Source organism: Falco punctatus (assembly GCF_963210335.1).
Source record: "Falco punctatus genome assembly, chromosome: 9".
Taxonomy (NCBI): domain Eukaryota; kingdom Metazoa; phylum Chordata; class Aves; order Falconiformes; family Falconidae; genus Falco; species Falco punctatus.
Genome location: NC_137589.1, coordinates 11056941 through 11070291, shown reverse-complemented (window position 1 = coordinate 11070291; position 13351 = coordinate 11056941). Strand labels below are relative to the sequence as shown.

General features: G+C 38.8%; 1 long non-coding RNA gene across 1 annotated transcript in view; it reads right to left on the bottom strand.

Moving 5' to 3' along the window:
- Nucleotides 1-59: 59 nt before the first annotated feature.
- The window catches only part of LOC308069139, a 38222-nt gene continuing 24930 nt past the window's right edge, over nucleotides 60-13351 (bottom strand). The window contains exons 2-3 of the long non-coding RNA XR_013930293.1: nucleotides 6679-6767; nucleotides 60-3243 (exon numbers count right to left, since the gene is read on the bottom strand). This is a non-coding gene — a long non-coding RNA (uncharacterized lncRNA). The remainder of the gene's footprint in view (nucleotides 3244-6678; nucleotides 6768-13351) is intronic.

Genomic DNA, 13351 nt, shown 5'->3' with positions numbered 1-13351 from the left:
ATCAGCAAGGCTCGCCCTGTGACTGTCATACTGCACAGAGGTATTTTGACTGGAGCACCTGTGATGACATTATGTAGGACTGGTTTTATGTTATTTTTCTTCATGAAAAAGCAGAACAATCAATCTTTTGACATGAAATCTAAGCTAACAACGTGAGGAAAACCGAGCATAAGTTATTTGGGGTTATCGGTTAATTTGTCTCTGATGGAATTAATGTCTGTTAAGATAATTAGCATAAAATATATGCAATACTTACTTGAAATAAATGGCTCTTTGGCCATATGTCTAGCTAAGTATCTCATGCACGATATACTCCTAAACAGAAATATTTCCTTTACCTACACAAATCAGTTCATTAGTTTCCCTTTAGGCCTTAAAAGATGATGTCTTATGCTCAGAAGCTCATGGTATTAGTTTAAAAATAAAAACAACTTTCTAAAACAAACAAACAAAAAACACAACCTCTTTGGTTCATTTTCTGTAAACCTCCACAGTGTTCTAAAGTCCAGTTTTCATAGTTACATGCACAACAACTCTGCAGAAATTTTGGGGAAAAAAAAAATCCGTGTAGGAGGGTGAATAGATCCAAATAAGTGGGTCAAGCATCAGGAAAAATTCAGAGAGGCAGCCAGAGTAGGCAGGAGAGATGACTTTGTATTTAAAGCAATGCTGCCTGCTTGCTTCATCTTAATGCTAATGAAATACGCAGCAGAAACATTGCCAGTCCTCCCCAAGCACAGCAGAAGGCTGCTGGCTCGAGCTTCAACTCTCCCCACAGCTCTGCTGCAGACACGCAATGCCCTGAGGAAGACCAGTAACCACCCAGCAGCAACTACCGCAAGAGCTGCTTTGTGCTACTGAGATAAACCAAAACGTGCTCGCTGTATCCCCGTGTCCGTGTTCCAGTTGCTCAAACGTAAGGAGACACAAATGAATCAGAGTGTCATTTGTTAAAAACTGAGAAACCAACCGACCCCACTGGGTAGGGAAACTAATTAAGGAAAATAATTACTTTTATCCATTCCTTGAAACCCAAATCCAACAGACCTACTCTGCTACGACATTGTTGTTGTGCAGAATTTCCTGGCTGGCAAAATATGTCCATTAAAAGGCAGCCAGTGTCTGCACTGAGGAACATGTTGGACCTTGAACTCTCCTTGGAGACCTCTTGTGTACTTTTGGTGTCCTGTGTCAAATCCTACCCAAGTGCATGCAATCTAGCAGAAGCCAAAAAGGTCAAATTACCCACCCTTCTTGTCGTAATTCACTTAACCATTTCCTAATATTCTGTGTTTGCTTAAACACAAAAATAGCTTGTTCAGTTTTCAGCTGATTCTTTGTTTTGGACATTCTCCTCCTAGCCTTGGTTTGGAATGAGACAGCAGTTCAGAAACTATAGTTTCCAAAGTGAAAGCATATCGTTCTTCCTGGTTCCTGAAGCATTTTAAAAGCTATAAAGTTGTGAGGTTATCCCAAGTCTCTAGACCTGTCTTCTAGCCAAAATGTTGGAGCAGAAAATAAGACTGATAAAACTATTAGCTAGCTCTCATCGCAAATGCAGTCTTTTCCCTAATATCTGTTTTCTCATTTTATCGTCAGATAAAATAAATCCCTAAACACAGGCTTCTAAGATTACAAGGACTCAAACAAATAACAGTGCTAATCATATACTAACGGACAATTTTGTAAATTCTGAGCACAGTTCAAGTACTACCAATCTAACAGAGAGCATTACACAGCCATAAAAGTAATTTGAAACAAACTTTTATAATTCACTTTCCATTTACATATGTTACTTCCAATATTAGAAAACAAAATTTGTACCTCAAACACTCTTCCTTAGATGCATCTAAATTACATGAGATTAAAGAGGTTGTAGTTTAAATTGTTATAATGCAATTATCATAGATTGTCACTTGTATCACAAAAATAGATTTTTTTTAATTGAATTTGGGATAGATAGGGAAAGAAATGGTACTGCTGCCAAATTGTAGTCATTATTCTAGCCAATTAGATAACAAAGACATCATCTACTAAGTGCATCTTATTTACTAAAAGCAATAATTTAAACTTGAAAACTGATGTACTCATAGAACCAAAGGAAAGTATATCTGTATGCCTTTGCATCCAAAATTACCTATACACGTATACTAACAAACCCTGTCAAAGGACTGTGGATAACTATTCTGGGAAAATATACTTGCTCTGATCTGTTCTCTTAATCATCTTTGGTTTTTCACCAGGAACACACTGTATAGTTTCAAAAGACAACTAAGGAATACAAATATTCTGATAACAAAAACGGGATGACAGTACAGTACAGAATTCATGCAAACCCACTTCATTTTCTTGCTCCTATGGACAGTTAACTAACATTCTATGGAAACTCTTTCTCCGTTCATTTGTGTTCAGTGTAATAATGGTGTGTACAGACATAAATTTGTGTGATGTGGGTAGAAAAACAGAGTGGCTGCAAAGATGACAGAGGGTCTGATATCACTGAGAAGGCATGTCTCATCTGCTGACCTAGAATCAGCTCTATCAGTTTAATCAGAGCCATAGAGCCCAGTTTAATCAGAGCCCAGCAGTGGTTTTGTGGCTTCCTTTAGCTAAAACACTATTGTTCTTTTAAAACTTGTCTTTATGGTGCTTCTATATTTTCTAAATGGCACACAGAGGTGATTGCAGGAAGGAGAGGTATCAAGATATCAAGAAAAAGCAGGAAACAGGTATTAACTGCAAAGCACATGAATGTATTACTTACTATCTAAACCCCTAACTATTTGACATAAATATGAATTGTCTTGTATTTTGGAGCCAAGGATATTTAAAGTACTAGCTCCAGGTCACTGTGAAAAGAGGAGGAGAAAATTAAATCCATAAAGCGAATGTAAGTTATTATATTGATCCTCTTCTTTTGTTTACCAGTAGTATTTAAAGTTCATATCAAAACATGCTGGGGTATAAACTGGATAAATGGTCAAATAAATCAGGAAAATGTATGATTTCTACATATTGAGTAACTTAAACACCAGCTGCTGACAGTAAAGTTAAAACAAACTTCTGAGTGTGTATGTGTTTTTTCTTTGACTTGCCTTTATTTTCTCCAGTTTCTTCAAATATACTCTCTTGAAGTATTGTCCATGTTTTTTGTGTCATTTTCCGCCCTCTACCTTCCCATAGGTTTGTGCAGGCTGCCAAGCTCTCCTGGTATGCCTTTTATGCGCTCTTCTTCAGTCTGGCCTGTAAAATTAAACACAAGAATTATATATCTGTTACTTTCCCCCCTTTAAATCAATTTATCTCACGGTTTCCCACTGAGGAGCAGAAGTACAGACATGAATGTATACTACAGTAATACGAGTTTCTGATATACTACTTTATGACATGGGGTGTTTTTTTCCCTTCCAAATCATCTAATTGCCCTTTGAATTTAAATATACTTTTAAACAACGTGCAAAGTAACAACTACTTTTTCAGAAGAAAGTTTTAACCACAAACTTGTCTCCCACACATCGCAGCGCTCTCGGACCTGCTGCACTTTTTATATGCTTCTACAATGCATCGTGGTAAGGGTTTGAAACCAATTGTAAAGGCTGTACGCCTGCTCAGGTGCTGACAGAACAGATTGACATAGGTGTGATCTAACCAGATCAACGCCATCGAAGTACTCCACAGAGATCCACTCCTAAAGTCGGGGTCTTCAGTGGCAGAAGACGAGTATAAGGAGAGCGCTGCCTATCTGCTGGGCTGCAGCCGAAGCACCCCACTGAACGTGACCGAGCAGTTACTAAGCTCTTCGGCATTTATTCAGCACGTAAGAGGAGGCTGGATTACTGCATTTAAGCCTTGCAAAACGCTGTTTTGATTTCTTCCTACTTCCCACTGCTGCTATCAGGCAGGACCAGGGGAAAACCGGCTGGGAGAGCAGATGAAAATAACTGTGCCAGTCGTGAAGGGAGAATAAGCTGTACCGAAACCAAATGTTCCGAAGTTTCTGGTACATTTGGAACAGGGGGAAAGCGACTGCAGTTTGCAGCTGTCTGGGAGCAGACTCCGAGCAGGCTGTGCGTGCTGGGCAGCCAGGCAGGGCGGCAGCTCCCACCACGCTCCCTCGGCTTCACCATCACCTGTGCCCACCCCGGCACAAAGCAGTCATTTCTTGGGGCAGAAAACAGCCACCCTATACGGTTTTGCAGGATATATAACGAAGAGGGGAAGCAGGCTGAAGAGGATGTCGCTATCTCCAGGCGAATGCTTTGCCGGGCAGCAATGCTGTTTAACCCCAGCCTGGGAAAGCTAGCTGGCTGTGCTGTGAGCAGAGGGAGAAGCCAGCGCTTCCCACCAGTCTAGGCCAGTAGCAACTGGTCCGACAAAGGCTTTATTGCTGATGGGGAATCTGCTTCCCTGTGATGGATGGTTTAGCCACATTATATAGAATATCATCCCTGCTGGCATCTGAGATGCTGCCAGGTTCAGTAATGGAGTCAGAAGGAAATAGGATTCCTCCCCCAGCCTGCCAATACTTTTATTTCTCAGCTCCAAATCATGTAGCACTTTCCAGCCCCACCAATACAGACGAAAGCCATGAAACACCCACACTGCTGTCCTGCCTACACCGATGGTCCCTCAAACGCAGTTCTACTGCTGCAAAACATTTATTCCAGATCCACCTGTGGCCCTTATGCATCAGAATTAAAGCACATTGCTGGGAACAGGGCAAAGCTTGTCTTCACTAGTGTATCTCTGCTCTGTGGCTAGAGAGCACATCAATCTCCAGCATTGCTGTTTGGATGAAATGTACTGCTGGTACGTTTCAATTATATTTTCTCAGGGAACATTATGGTCTCTCTGGAGGACTGCCGTTCACCTGAATTGCTAATCTGAACATGGCACACATTCAGTTACCCCATTTCTGATGAAGACCCAGATTTCATGAAGTTCCACACAAACCTATTGCTCTGGTGTACTGGAAATTATCAATCCTAGCAATGCAGAGCCATGAAACTGTAAAACTAAAGATGGTGTTCCTTATGGTAACAAAGTAACTGCTATAGCTTCGGAGGACTTGTATCCTTTTCTTCTGTTATGCTGCCTGCATGTCGCATTTCTTTATAATTAGTCAGAAGACATAAATTAAAATGTTGGAACTATGTGATCTTCAAGGCCCTTTCCAATATAAACCATCTTGTGATGCTGTGATTCTGTCTTTCCTCTCTAAGCAATATTTCTGTATGAATTCTAATCATCATGCAGCACAGAGCTCCAAATTTTGCCTCACACACAGCTGTACAAGGTTATGCTGTTACATCTAAGTCCTAATCCCTTTTCTGCATAAGTACAGATAGATGTTTTAACCTATTTTAATTTGCCTTAATTGTTTGAGTCCATGGGAAACTGTACTTGCTGCTTTGTTTTGTGCAATTCCAATAAATTAATATGCACTAAGCTGTTTCTCTAGATATTGCAGACTTGTGTTAGCAGTTACAGTTAGTAAGCAAATACAAACCACATTCCCTGGTGATACAGACACCCTGTGGTGCCTGCACCACTTGCTTTTACCTTGATATCCAAACACAGCTGAGGCTCTGTCGTGATCTCAGGTTGCAAACAGCCATCTAACTCCTCTATGCCACTTACTCCTGCTGATGCGAATCCCTTCTTAGATATGGAATCGATCCCAACTTGCCTGTACCTGATTACCAGTCTTGAGACCACGTGATACAAACTGGTTGCCCTTCCTTACACACTTGTACTGAAAAAAGTAATGACAATGTCATGTGTCACCTGCACATTGCCCTGTGCACATGTAGCGCTGTGCTCTTCAAGGAGAACTTCATATTTTATTGAAAACACATTTAACAAGAATAAATGAGAGAAAATGCAGGATTGCCTATATGATAGCCCCGTGGGCAGTCTACTTAGTGTTCTTCTCTGATCGTGCATAGGAAAGAGTTTTCATATATGTCCTCCTGTATGTCCTTTAAAGCAGAACTTTAACAATTATTTCTTGGCTTGACTGCACATTAAAAATAGTTCCCAAGTTAATTCTTTTTCCATCAAAGTATTTTTACGCTGACTATACCCCACTTAAAATTTAAACACCAAAATCAGATACTGTTTCTGTTACCTAAATAAGTGTGAAATGTTTTAAATGGAAGAATAATGAAATAACATCCGTATGTGGTTTCTGTAAATCTTCTGGGATTCAAAGTCTTTGTCACAAATATATAATGGCTACTAAAAAACTCTTCTATAATATGGCCTCAAGATAAGTCACAGTGAACTGAAGTACCATTTTCACCATATTTTCAAAAAAAATTCTTACATTTGTAAGTTTTACTCAGGTAACATTGCTCCTGAAACTGTAGTTAGCTTTGGAAGATGGCAGATGTTAGAAAATTGAAAGACAACTGAACACCTACCAAGTTCTTAGTGCATAGTTCTGGTCCTCTAAGTAGCAGCGATATCACCTCATGAAATCAACCTTTTCTCCTCCATTCCCAGAGAACTGTCATATTGAAATAAACAGATGAGAAGTGACTCTTTTCTAATTTTGCTGGCTACTGCACTTGTATCACTGTCTTCTGTAACTCAGTACAGTTCTTTAACTCTGAAGATAGAGAAGACTTACCAGACTGAGCTGATCATTAGTGCTTTAATACTTTAATATCCTACCTGCCAACGCAGGAAAATTATGGGCTGCTGGGAAAAGGCATAGAACACAGTCACCAGTTCTGCACGACTTCCATCATCATCCACAGTCACTAGAAAAAAAAAAAGAACAGATTTGGGTCTTTCTAAGAAATTGCGTTTCACAAGCTTTTATTTACATTCTAAATGGATAGAAAAGGTACCTCATTTATTTTCAGGTAGCTGCATGCCTTTTTGTTGCCACAAGCATTTTCTCCTACACCTTTTACTGTCTCCTTGGTTCAAGGAGTTTTGGTTTCAGGAGGAAAAGCAGACATGAGGAACGAGTAGAAATGAGAAAAGAGTGAAAATGTAAGCTCAAAGTAAAGTCCGGTTTTGATCCTGTTTTCCTGATCCGTTGAACTGCCCGGCTTTCCCAATGGTTAAAAATCCCTGCAGCTCACCTCTGCTCCGTCAGACATCTGCCTGCATGATACCGACCTCAATGTCACCAGGCAGACCTCCAACAATCTTACTTTATGGAAATATCCCAGTAGCTATCAGGGTGCTAATAAAGTCAGAATCTGGCCCAAAGCTCCTGTTTTAACCAGGTATTTAGTTTTATCTTGTTTAGTTACAGACCTTTTTTGGTTTTTTTTTTTTTGTTTTTTCTCCCCCTAGAACATTCCAAAAAACCTATTTTGGAATAGAAATTTTTCAGGTTTGAGTGAGTGCTTTTTTAATTGAGAAAAATAAATTTGGCTGTATTCCAGCATTATAAAACAAAATCTTTACTGACTTAACAAAAAATTATGCATGCTTTTACTTCCACGGGCATCATAAAAATTACTTTAATTATTGAAATTTAGCATGCAAAGAATATTTGCTTACGTTCTAACATTGTGACACAATTTCAAAAAATTGTGTGTAAAAAAGAGTTTGTTTACATGTCTTAAGATAAGAATATATTCCAAATTTAGGAAAAATATGTAGCCTCTCAATAATTTTTAAAAAATAAACAATACCATGTCATGTTTTAATTTTCTGATCCGTCTCCCCCATTCCATTTCTTTGGGGAAACACAAGAGAATGGGGAAGAATTATTATTTTTTTCTCAGATGTCTTTTAAAGGATTGTTTCTGGGTGGTTTTAATCCCTTTTACTGGGAATAGGATCAGGTCCAAATTGTATTTTGCTTCCATGATGACTGATGTGTATAAATATTCATGAGTCAACACCTGGGGTTGGCTATTTTCTAAAAGCTGTATAACTGTTATTGCAGTTCTATCTGTGGACTGTAACGTCTCATTTGAATTCATGAGGCCTGTTATAAATTTTAAATATATATGAAGTGATATTAAAGTCTAATGAAGAACAAGAATCCCATCTGCTACCTGCAATCTGGCAATACCTGCATAGCGTAAGAGGGAAACAGTAACAAGCAATGAAGATGGAAACTTGTTTGTTTATTAAAACTTCAGATTTGTTTTGATCATTCCTTCTAATCCCTGTTGATAAAAATCATGTTCCAAAGTGGCTTCTTTCCAGATATCTGTAGAGATCTTTGTGGTTTAACCTACTAAAAGTTTGGCAGAACATTTAACTGCCATATTTTTCTCAAAGAAGAAAGCTACTTAAATTCCCTAACAGGAGCCTATTTTATATGCAACTTTGCTCACACACGAGACCCTTTTGAAGATGCCATCTCTCTTATTTCTGTGGACTATAAGGCAAATGTAATTTAGCATTTTCAATGGTGTTTTGTGTCATGAGAACTGCAGGGACAAAAATGATCTTACTTGAACATTATACTACCTATAAAGATGCATGATGTTCTTCATGATGCTAAATAACCTATTTTTTCTCACTTGCCAATATTTTTCAGAACTGATTTTCCACAAACTTCCATCAAGCATTATTTCTGAGCTCAGAGACAGAGAAGTGTTCAGGTCTCCAAAGTATCAGCAGGTTGTGAATATTGGCATTTTAGAACATGATGGTATCCTTGGTATGATCCTGGTATCCCCTGCATATGGATAATAGGTCATCACAATATACCTTTAAAGTGTGTTTTTAATAGTTCTTTAAAATTAGATTTGTGGTGAAGGGAGAAGCAAGCAAGTATTCGACTGGTATCAGCAAGGCTCGTACTTCACAGCACGCTGCCCCTAGCCCTGGTCGCTGGCATGACTCACTGTAATATGCAATGGGTCCATCACCCAACAGTCCTAGCCAACGCATTCACCGAATATTTGTAGTAAAATGAAGTGTCACTACTGACCATAGCTTTGCCTAATACCTGATTTATCAAGAAAATAATTTTTAATTAAGTTTTAATCAAACCTAGAGAGTTACTGAAGAAGTTTGGCACACTGGTCAGCTGCAGGTTGAGATATGTCCCCAGAGAAGCATTAAACCTCTATGGTTCTGTATAAGTAGATACTAGAAGTATGTCATACTTAGCTGAGAATATTTGCATTTGCTATGGTATAAATCCATGACAGTATTCAGTAGCCAGACACCTTTGCTCAAAACTATTTTCATTACGTAATGCCAACATACGTTTCAGAACAGGACCAATGATGGTATTTGACTTGCAGGAGCAGCAAAACTCTAGCTGCGAGAAGGGTAAGACAGCACTCGCCGATGCTTCGGTCCAACGGGATCATAAACATCCGACATACGTGGAGTTGTGTACACTACAAAGCTTTTTAAGCTATTTAACCTCAATTTTGTCCCAGTATTATTGGTCATAAATTCCAGTTAATTCTTTACATTGCTAAAAATACTGGAATAAGACTAACTGTCCATTTATTAATAATTTGTGTTGTCTGTAATAACCCACATGACCTGTAATAATTCTGACCCTCTAACACTGAACAGTCAGAAACTGACAAAAACACTAACAAAATATCTGTGTTTTTAAAATATACACTGATATACACAACAGAAAACAACGCTTTTAGGTTAAACTCTAGTTACCCCTCATGCCAGATGACAACCAGTGTTCTAACCTGAGAGCTTCCTGACATTTCATTTTCCTCTTAGTATTTTCTCAGCTGTCCGTGCCCATATACTTCCAAGTGTAAATGGAAGAATCTGTCATACCACCAGAAAAACAGTTGTTTGGTAGTTATTTCCATAGTCACTGAAGGCAAAGGTATTAAAAACTTACAAGAAAGACTAATTTATAGGAACTCATCGATGCAAGCTTTAGTGCTGTTCACATAAAACCTATGCACATTCGCAGACAAGTGTTCATTATTATCACTTAGATATAAATTAAAAATACAAAGAAACTATGGATTAGAGTTTGTTGCTTTGGTGGCTTGGGGTTTTTTAATTTTCATTTTTCTTAACACTATGAGCATCCGAATTGCACTCTGAATATTGTCCAATCACATCATCTTGATGCAAGACTTCACATATAATTACAGCTTTGATTTAGTATAGTTCTTAAGCAGACTTCTAAAGGAAACTCAAAAACCCCAACCAAACAGCCATTTAGGGCAAACGTTTGCAATAAGGTGCCTTAGTACCATTTAGACTATCAGAAAGTAGATAGGTAGAAAGGCGATGGCAAAGATTGTCTTGGAATGATCATGTTATAATTTCAGGATTAAGGGGAGCAAGTTCTGACCTCAATGCGTGAAAATCTACTGCACTAAATATTGTGTGCTATAATATCAATGGCCCAGCCTGAAGAGAACAGAACAAACAGAAGCCTTTTCTTTGTGTATACCTAACCCCAAACCTATCTGAAAGCTACTGTCAAAGTTCAGTGGGTGAGAATGAGCTCATTAATGGTCTATGACCAGATCTGGTGGATTCATCAGCATGTTCCTTGCCGAAGAACATGAAAACACAAGGCTGAAGTCTGGTCCTCAGCTATCACAGTTTTCATAGGTAGGGTCAAACATTTTCTCAAAACAAAGGAAAAAGAAGCAAACAGGGAAGAATGACTTGAAAGATTTCTTTCTTTCTTCCTCTGAATCGGGAAGGAAGGAAACGGGCAGAAAGCTCTACAGAGAAATATGGAAAAGCTGGGGTAACGGGGAGTTACATGGAGAGATGCAGATGACACCCACTGTATAGACTTCAGAAAAATAAAGTGGGAATTTTTTAAGTGCAGATTAAAAGCAGACTATTCTAATGAACCAAACCCCTTCTATATTCCCTAGATACATCAAGCTCCTTTAACTAAAGACATTTATAAACTGTCAGTATTGGCCCCTTGTGACCGCCTCCATCATGCACCACAATTAAAAGAATTTCTGTCTCCAGATCACTGAAAAACATGCAATCAGCTAAAGCATTTCCCTTGGCAGATGGATTTAAATGCTCCAGTGGTGCCACACACTAACTTCTACAACTGCCTTTCACCCCGCAGCTGCAGCAAGAGGAAGACTATGCCTCTCCAGAGGTAGGAAGAGGCGGCAGCAGCACAGCTGACTTGTTACAATCGCTGTCACTCGCACAGAAGACAAATTTCTGCTCTGGTAATAGAAATCTGAGCATTTTACAAATGGCACAACAGATGCAGTACACTGATGAAAATGATGTAGACAGTGATGCTGCAAAAACTCTTCAGGCAGAAACACGGTTGTCATGTACTGAACATCTCACATGCACATCGCCATGGCAATGATTCTAGGAACGTTTGGCAGTGCCCTAAGTTAAACTCCTGCTCTTTCTGAAGTATTCCTGTCTGTGTGTGTGTGTGTGATTTCCAGATGGAGAAACAATAGAGCTGAGTTCATCATATCATCTTCATGATGACATCTTCCACAATGAAATACCCTCTGTCACTGAAATGCAGTGCCAAGCGTTGAGCATGAGCCTAGTACATGAGGTGGCAATGGAAACCACAGCCTTCTGCTGCAGAGATGCGAGCCAATAGTTGAGTCATCTCAAGACCGTCACATAAACCCTTATAGACTGCTTTTTACATTAGAAAATTTATAAATTGATAAAAATATGTGCTGCCAGGATCAGGCCATTCAGGTGGCAGGATGGGAGTAAAGAGAGCAACCACAGGAGCAGGTGTCCAGGTGGATTTTTCTAACACACAGTGTGCTCTTTATGCATTTCTGGAAGAGTACAAGACCATCACAACTCTTAATGAAAATTGAATATAAAACCCAATTAAAGTTTAAAAATAAAAATCAATACTACCTGAAAGATAAATCAAGACCTTACCTGGGCAAACAGGTTGGCAAAGGGCTGACTGGCTAAGAATTCATTCAGAGCCAGTCTGTGCTAGACATACTGTTTAGCTTCATTACCTGATGCTACCTCATCTTCTGACTCAAGGTCTGCCTCACTTGTTAGGTCCTGTCCTTTAATCTCCAAATACAATGGCAAAGTGATTGCCAGTGATTTTATGCTTTTCAGTGCCCAGGACAAAGGGATTGCTCAGCTGCCTCAAAGAGCTAATACATACTTCATGATGAAAAAGGAATGGCCAAAGCCACCAAGGAAAGTTGTTCTTTTTTTTTTTTAAATCTTCTGTAGCATCACTAGCAGCATATGGAATTTTCAATACTATATTTTTAAAATGCCTGAGATATTCTTAAGGTAAAAAAGCATGGCACATTGAGACAATCAATTCTCAGACGCATTTCATCCAGTTAAAATATTCAAGATTCATTCTGAACTGAATTAGTCCACTGGGATTCAAAATGTTAAATGCTTCATCAAACGCTATCAGACAGAAGGATTCCAGTAGCAATCTGTGGCTACGAAAGTGAAGTAATTGCACAGTGGGCTTCTACAGCACCATATAATCTCCTTAACTCTTAAAGAGGAACCTCAGTTTGACACTCGTTTCACCTCCTGCGGGCAACCTGTGTGCCAGAGATGATTTATGCCTTTCAGACTCTTCAGAAACTGTATTTCAGGTCACTAGAATTAAAGTTGAGCCTTCTCATTGCAGCAAGCTTCAAAAAGAAAAGAGTACATTTACGGAAAAAGAAACGAACAGTCCTCTCCTTTGCTTTTTCTTTGTTGTACATTAGATATTTGTACACATATGAAAACACGTAGATCCCTGAAACCCATTTCTTCTAGTGCCTAAGCCAGGGGTGAGGTTGTAATTCCGTATTTGCAGCATCACTCTGTCCCTCTGGAATCGATCACCGTTTTACAAAGTCAGTGGTTTAGGATTGTTCTGTAGAACAAATCAAGAGGAAAAGGGATCCAATCCTGCATGACACTATGTGTTGAGCGTAAGAGAAAAAAGCCCTTGGAAGAATACCTGTTTAGATTTATGATAGTAAAATGCCAAGAACCAAAAGATCAATACAAAGAAAAATGATTTTGTGCAAGAGGAAAAAAATTCTTTCCAAGCAAACAGAAGATGACCATTCTACCAAGCACTATTTTATACCTATATATATAAAATACAGGTACACACACACACACGTATACATGCATACGTTATCCTATAAACTGTATCCAAAATCATAACTCAGAATTATTTTCATTTTCATTTTAGGATGGAATACTGATGGAAACCCTCACTGGGGTCTCCCCAGAATATGAGGAATGGCTACAGACTTCTAAATTGTACAGAGCTGCAACTTAAAATGAGATTAAATTCCTTTCAGTCTTTGCTTAAGAAACAGCCCTGGCACTTGTAAGACGATGTGGCATGCCGAATTAAAAAAAAGAAATCCACAACATAGTAGGTTAAAATTAGTTTGATATTAAGTATATA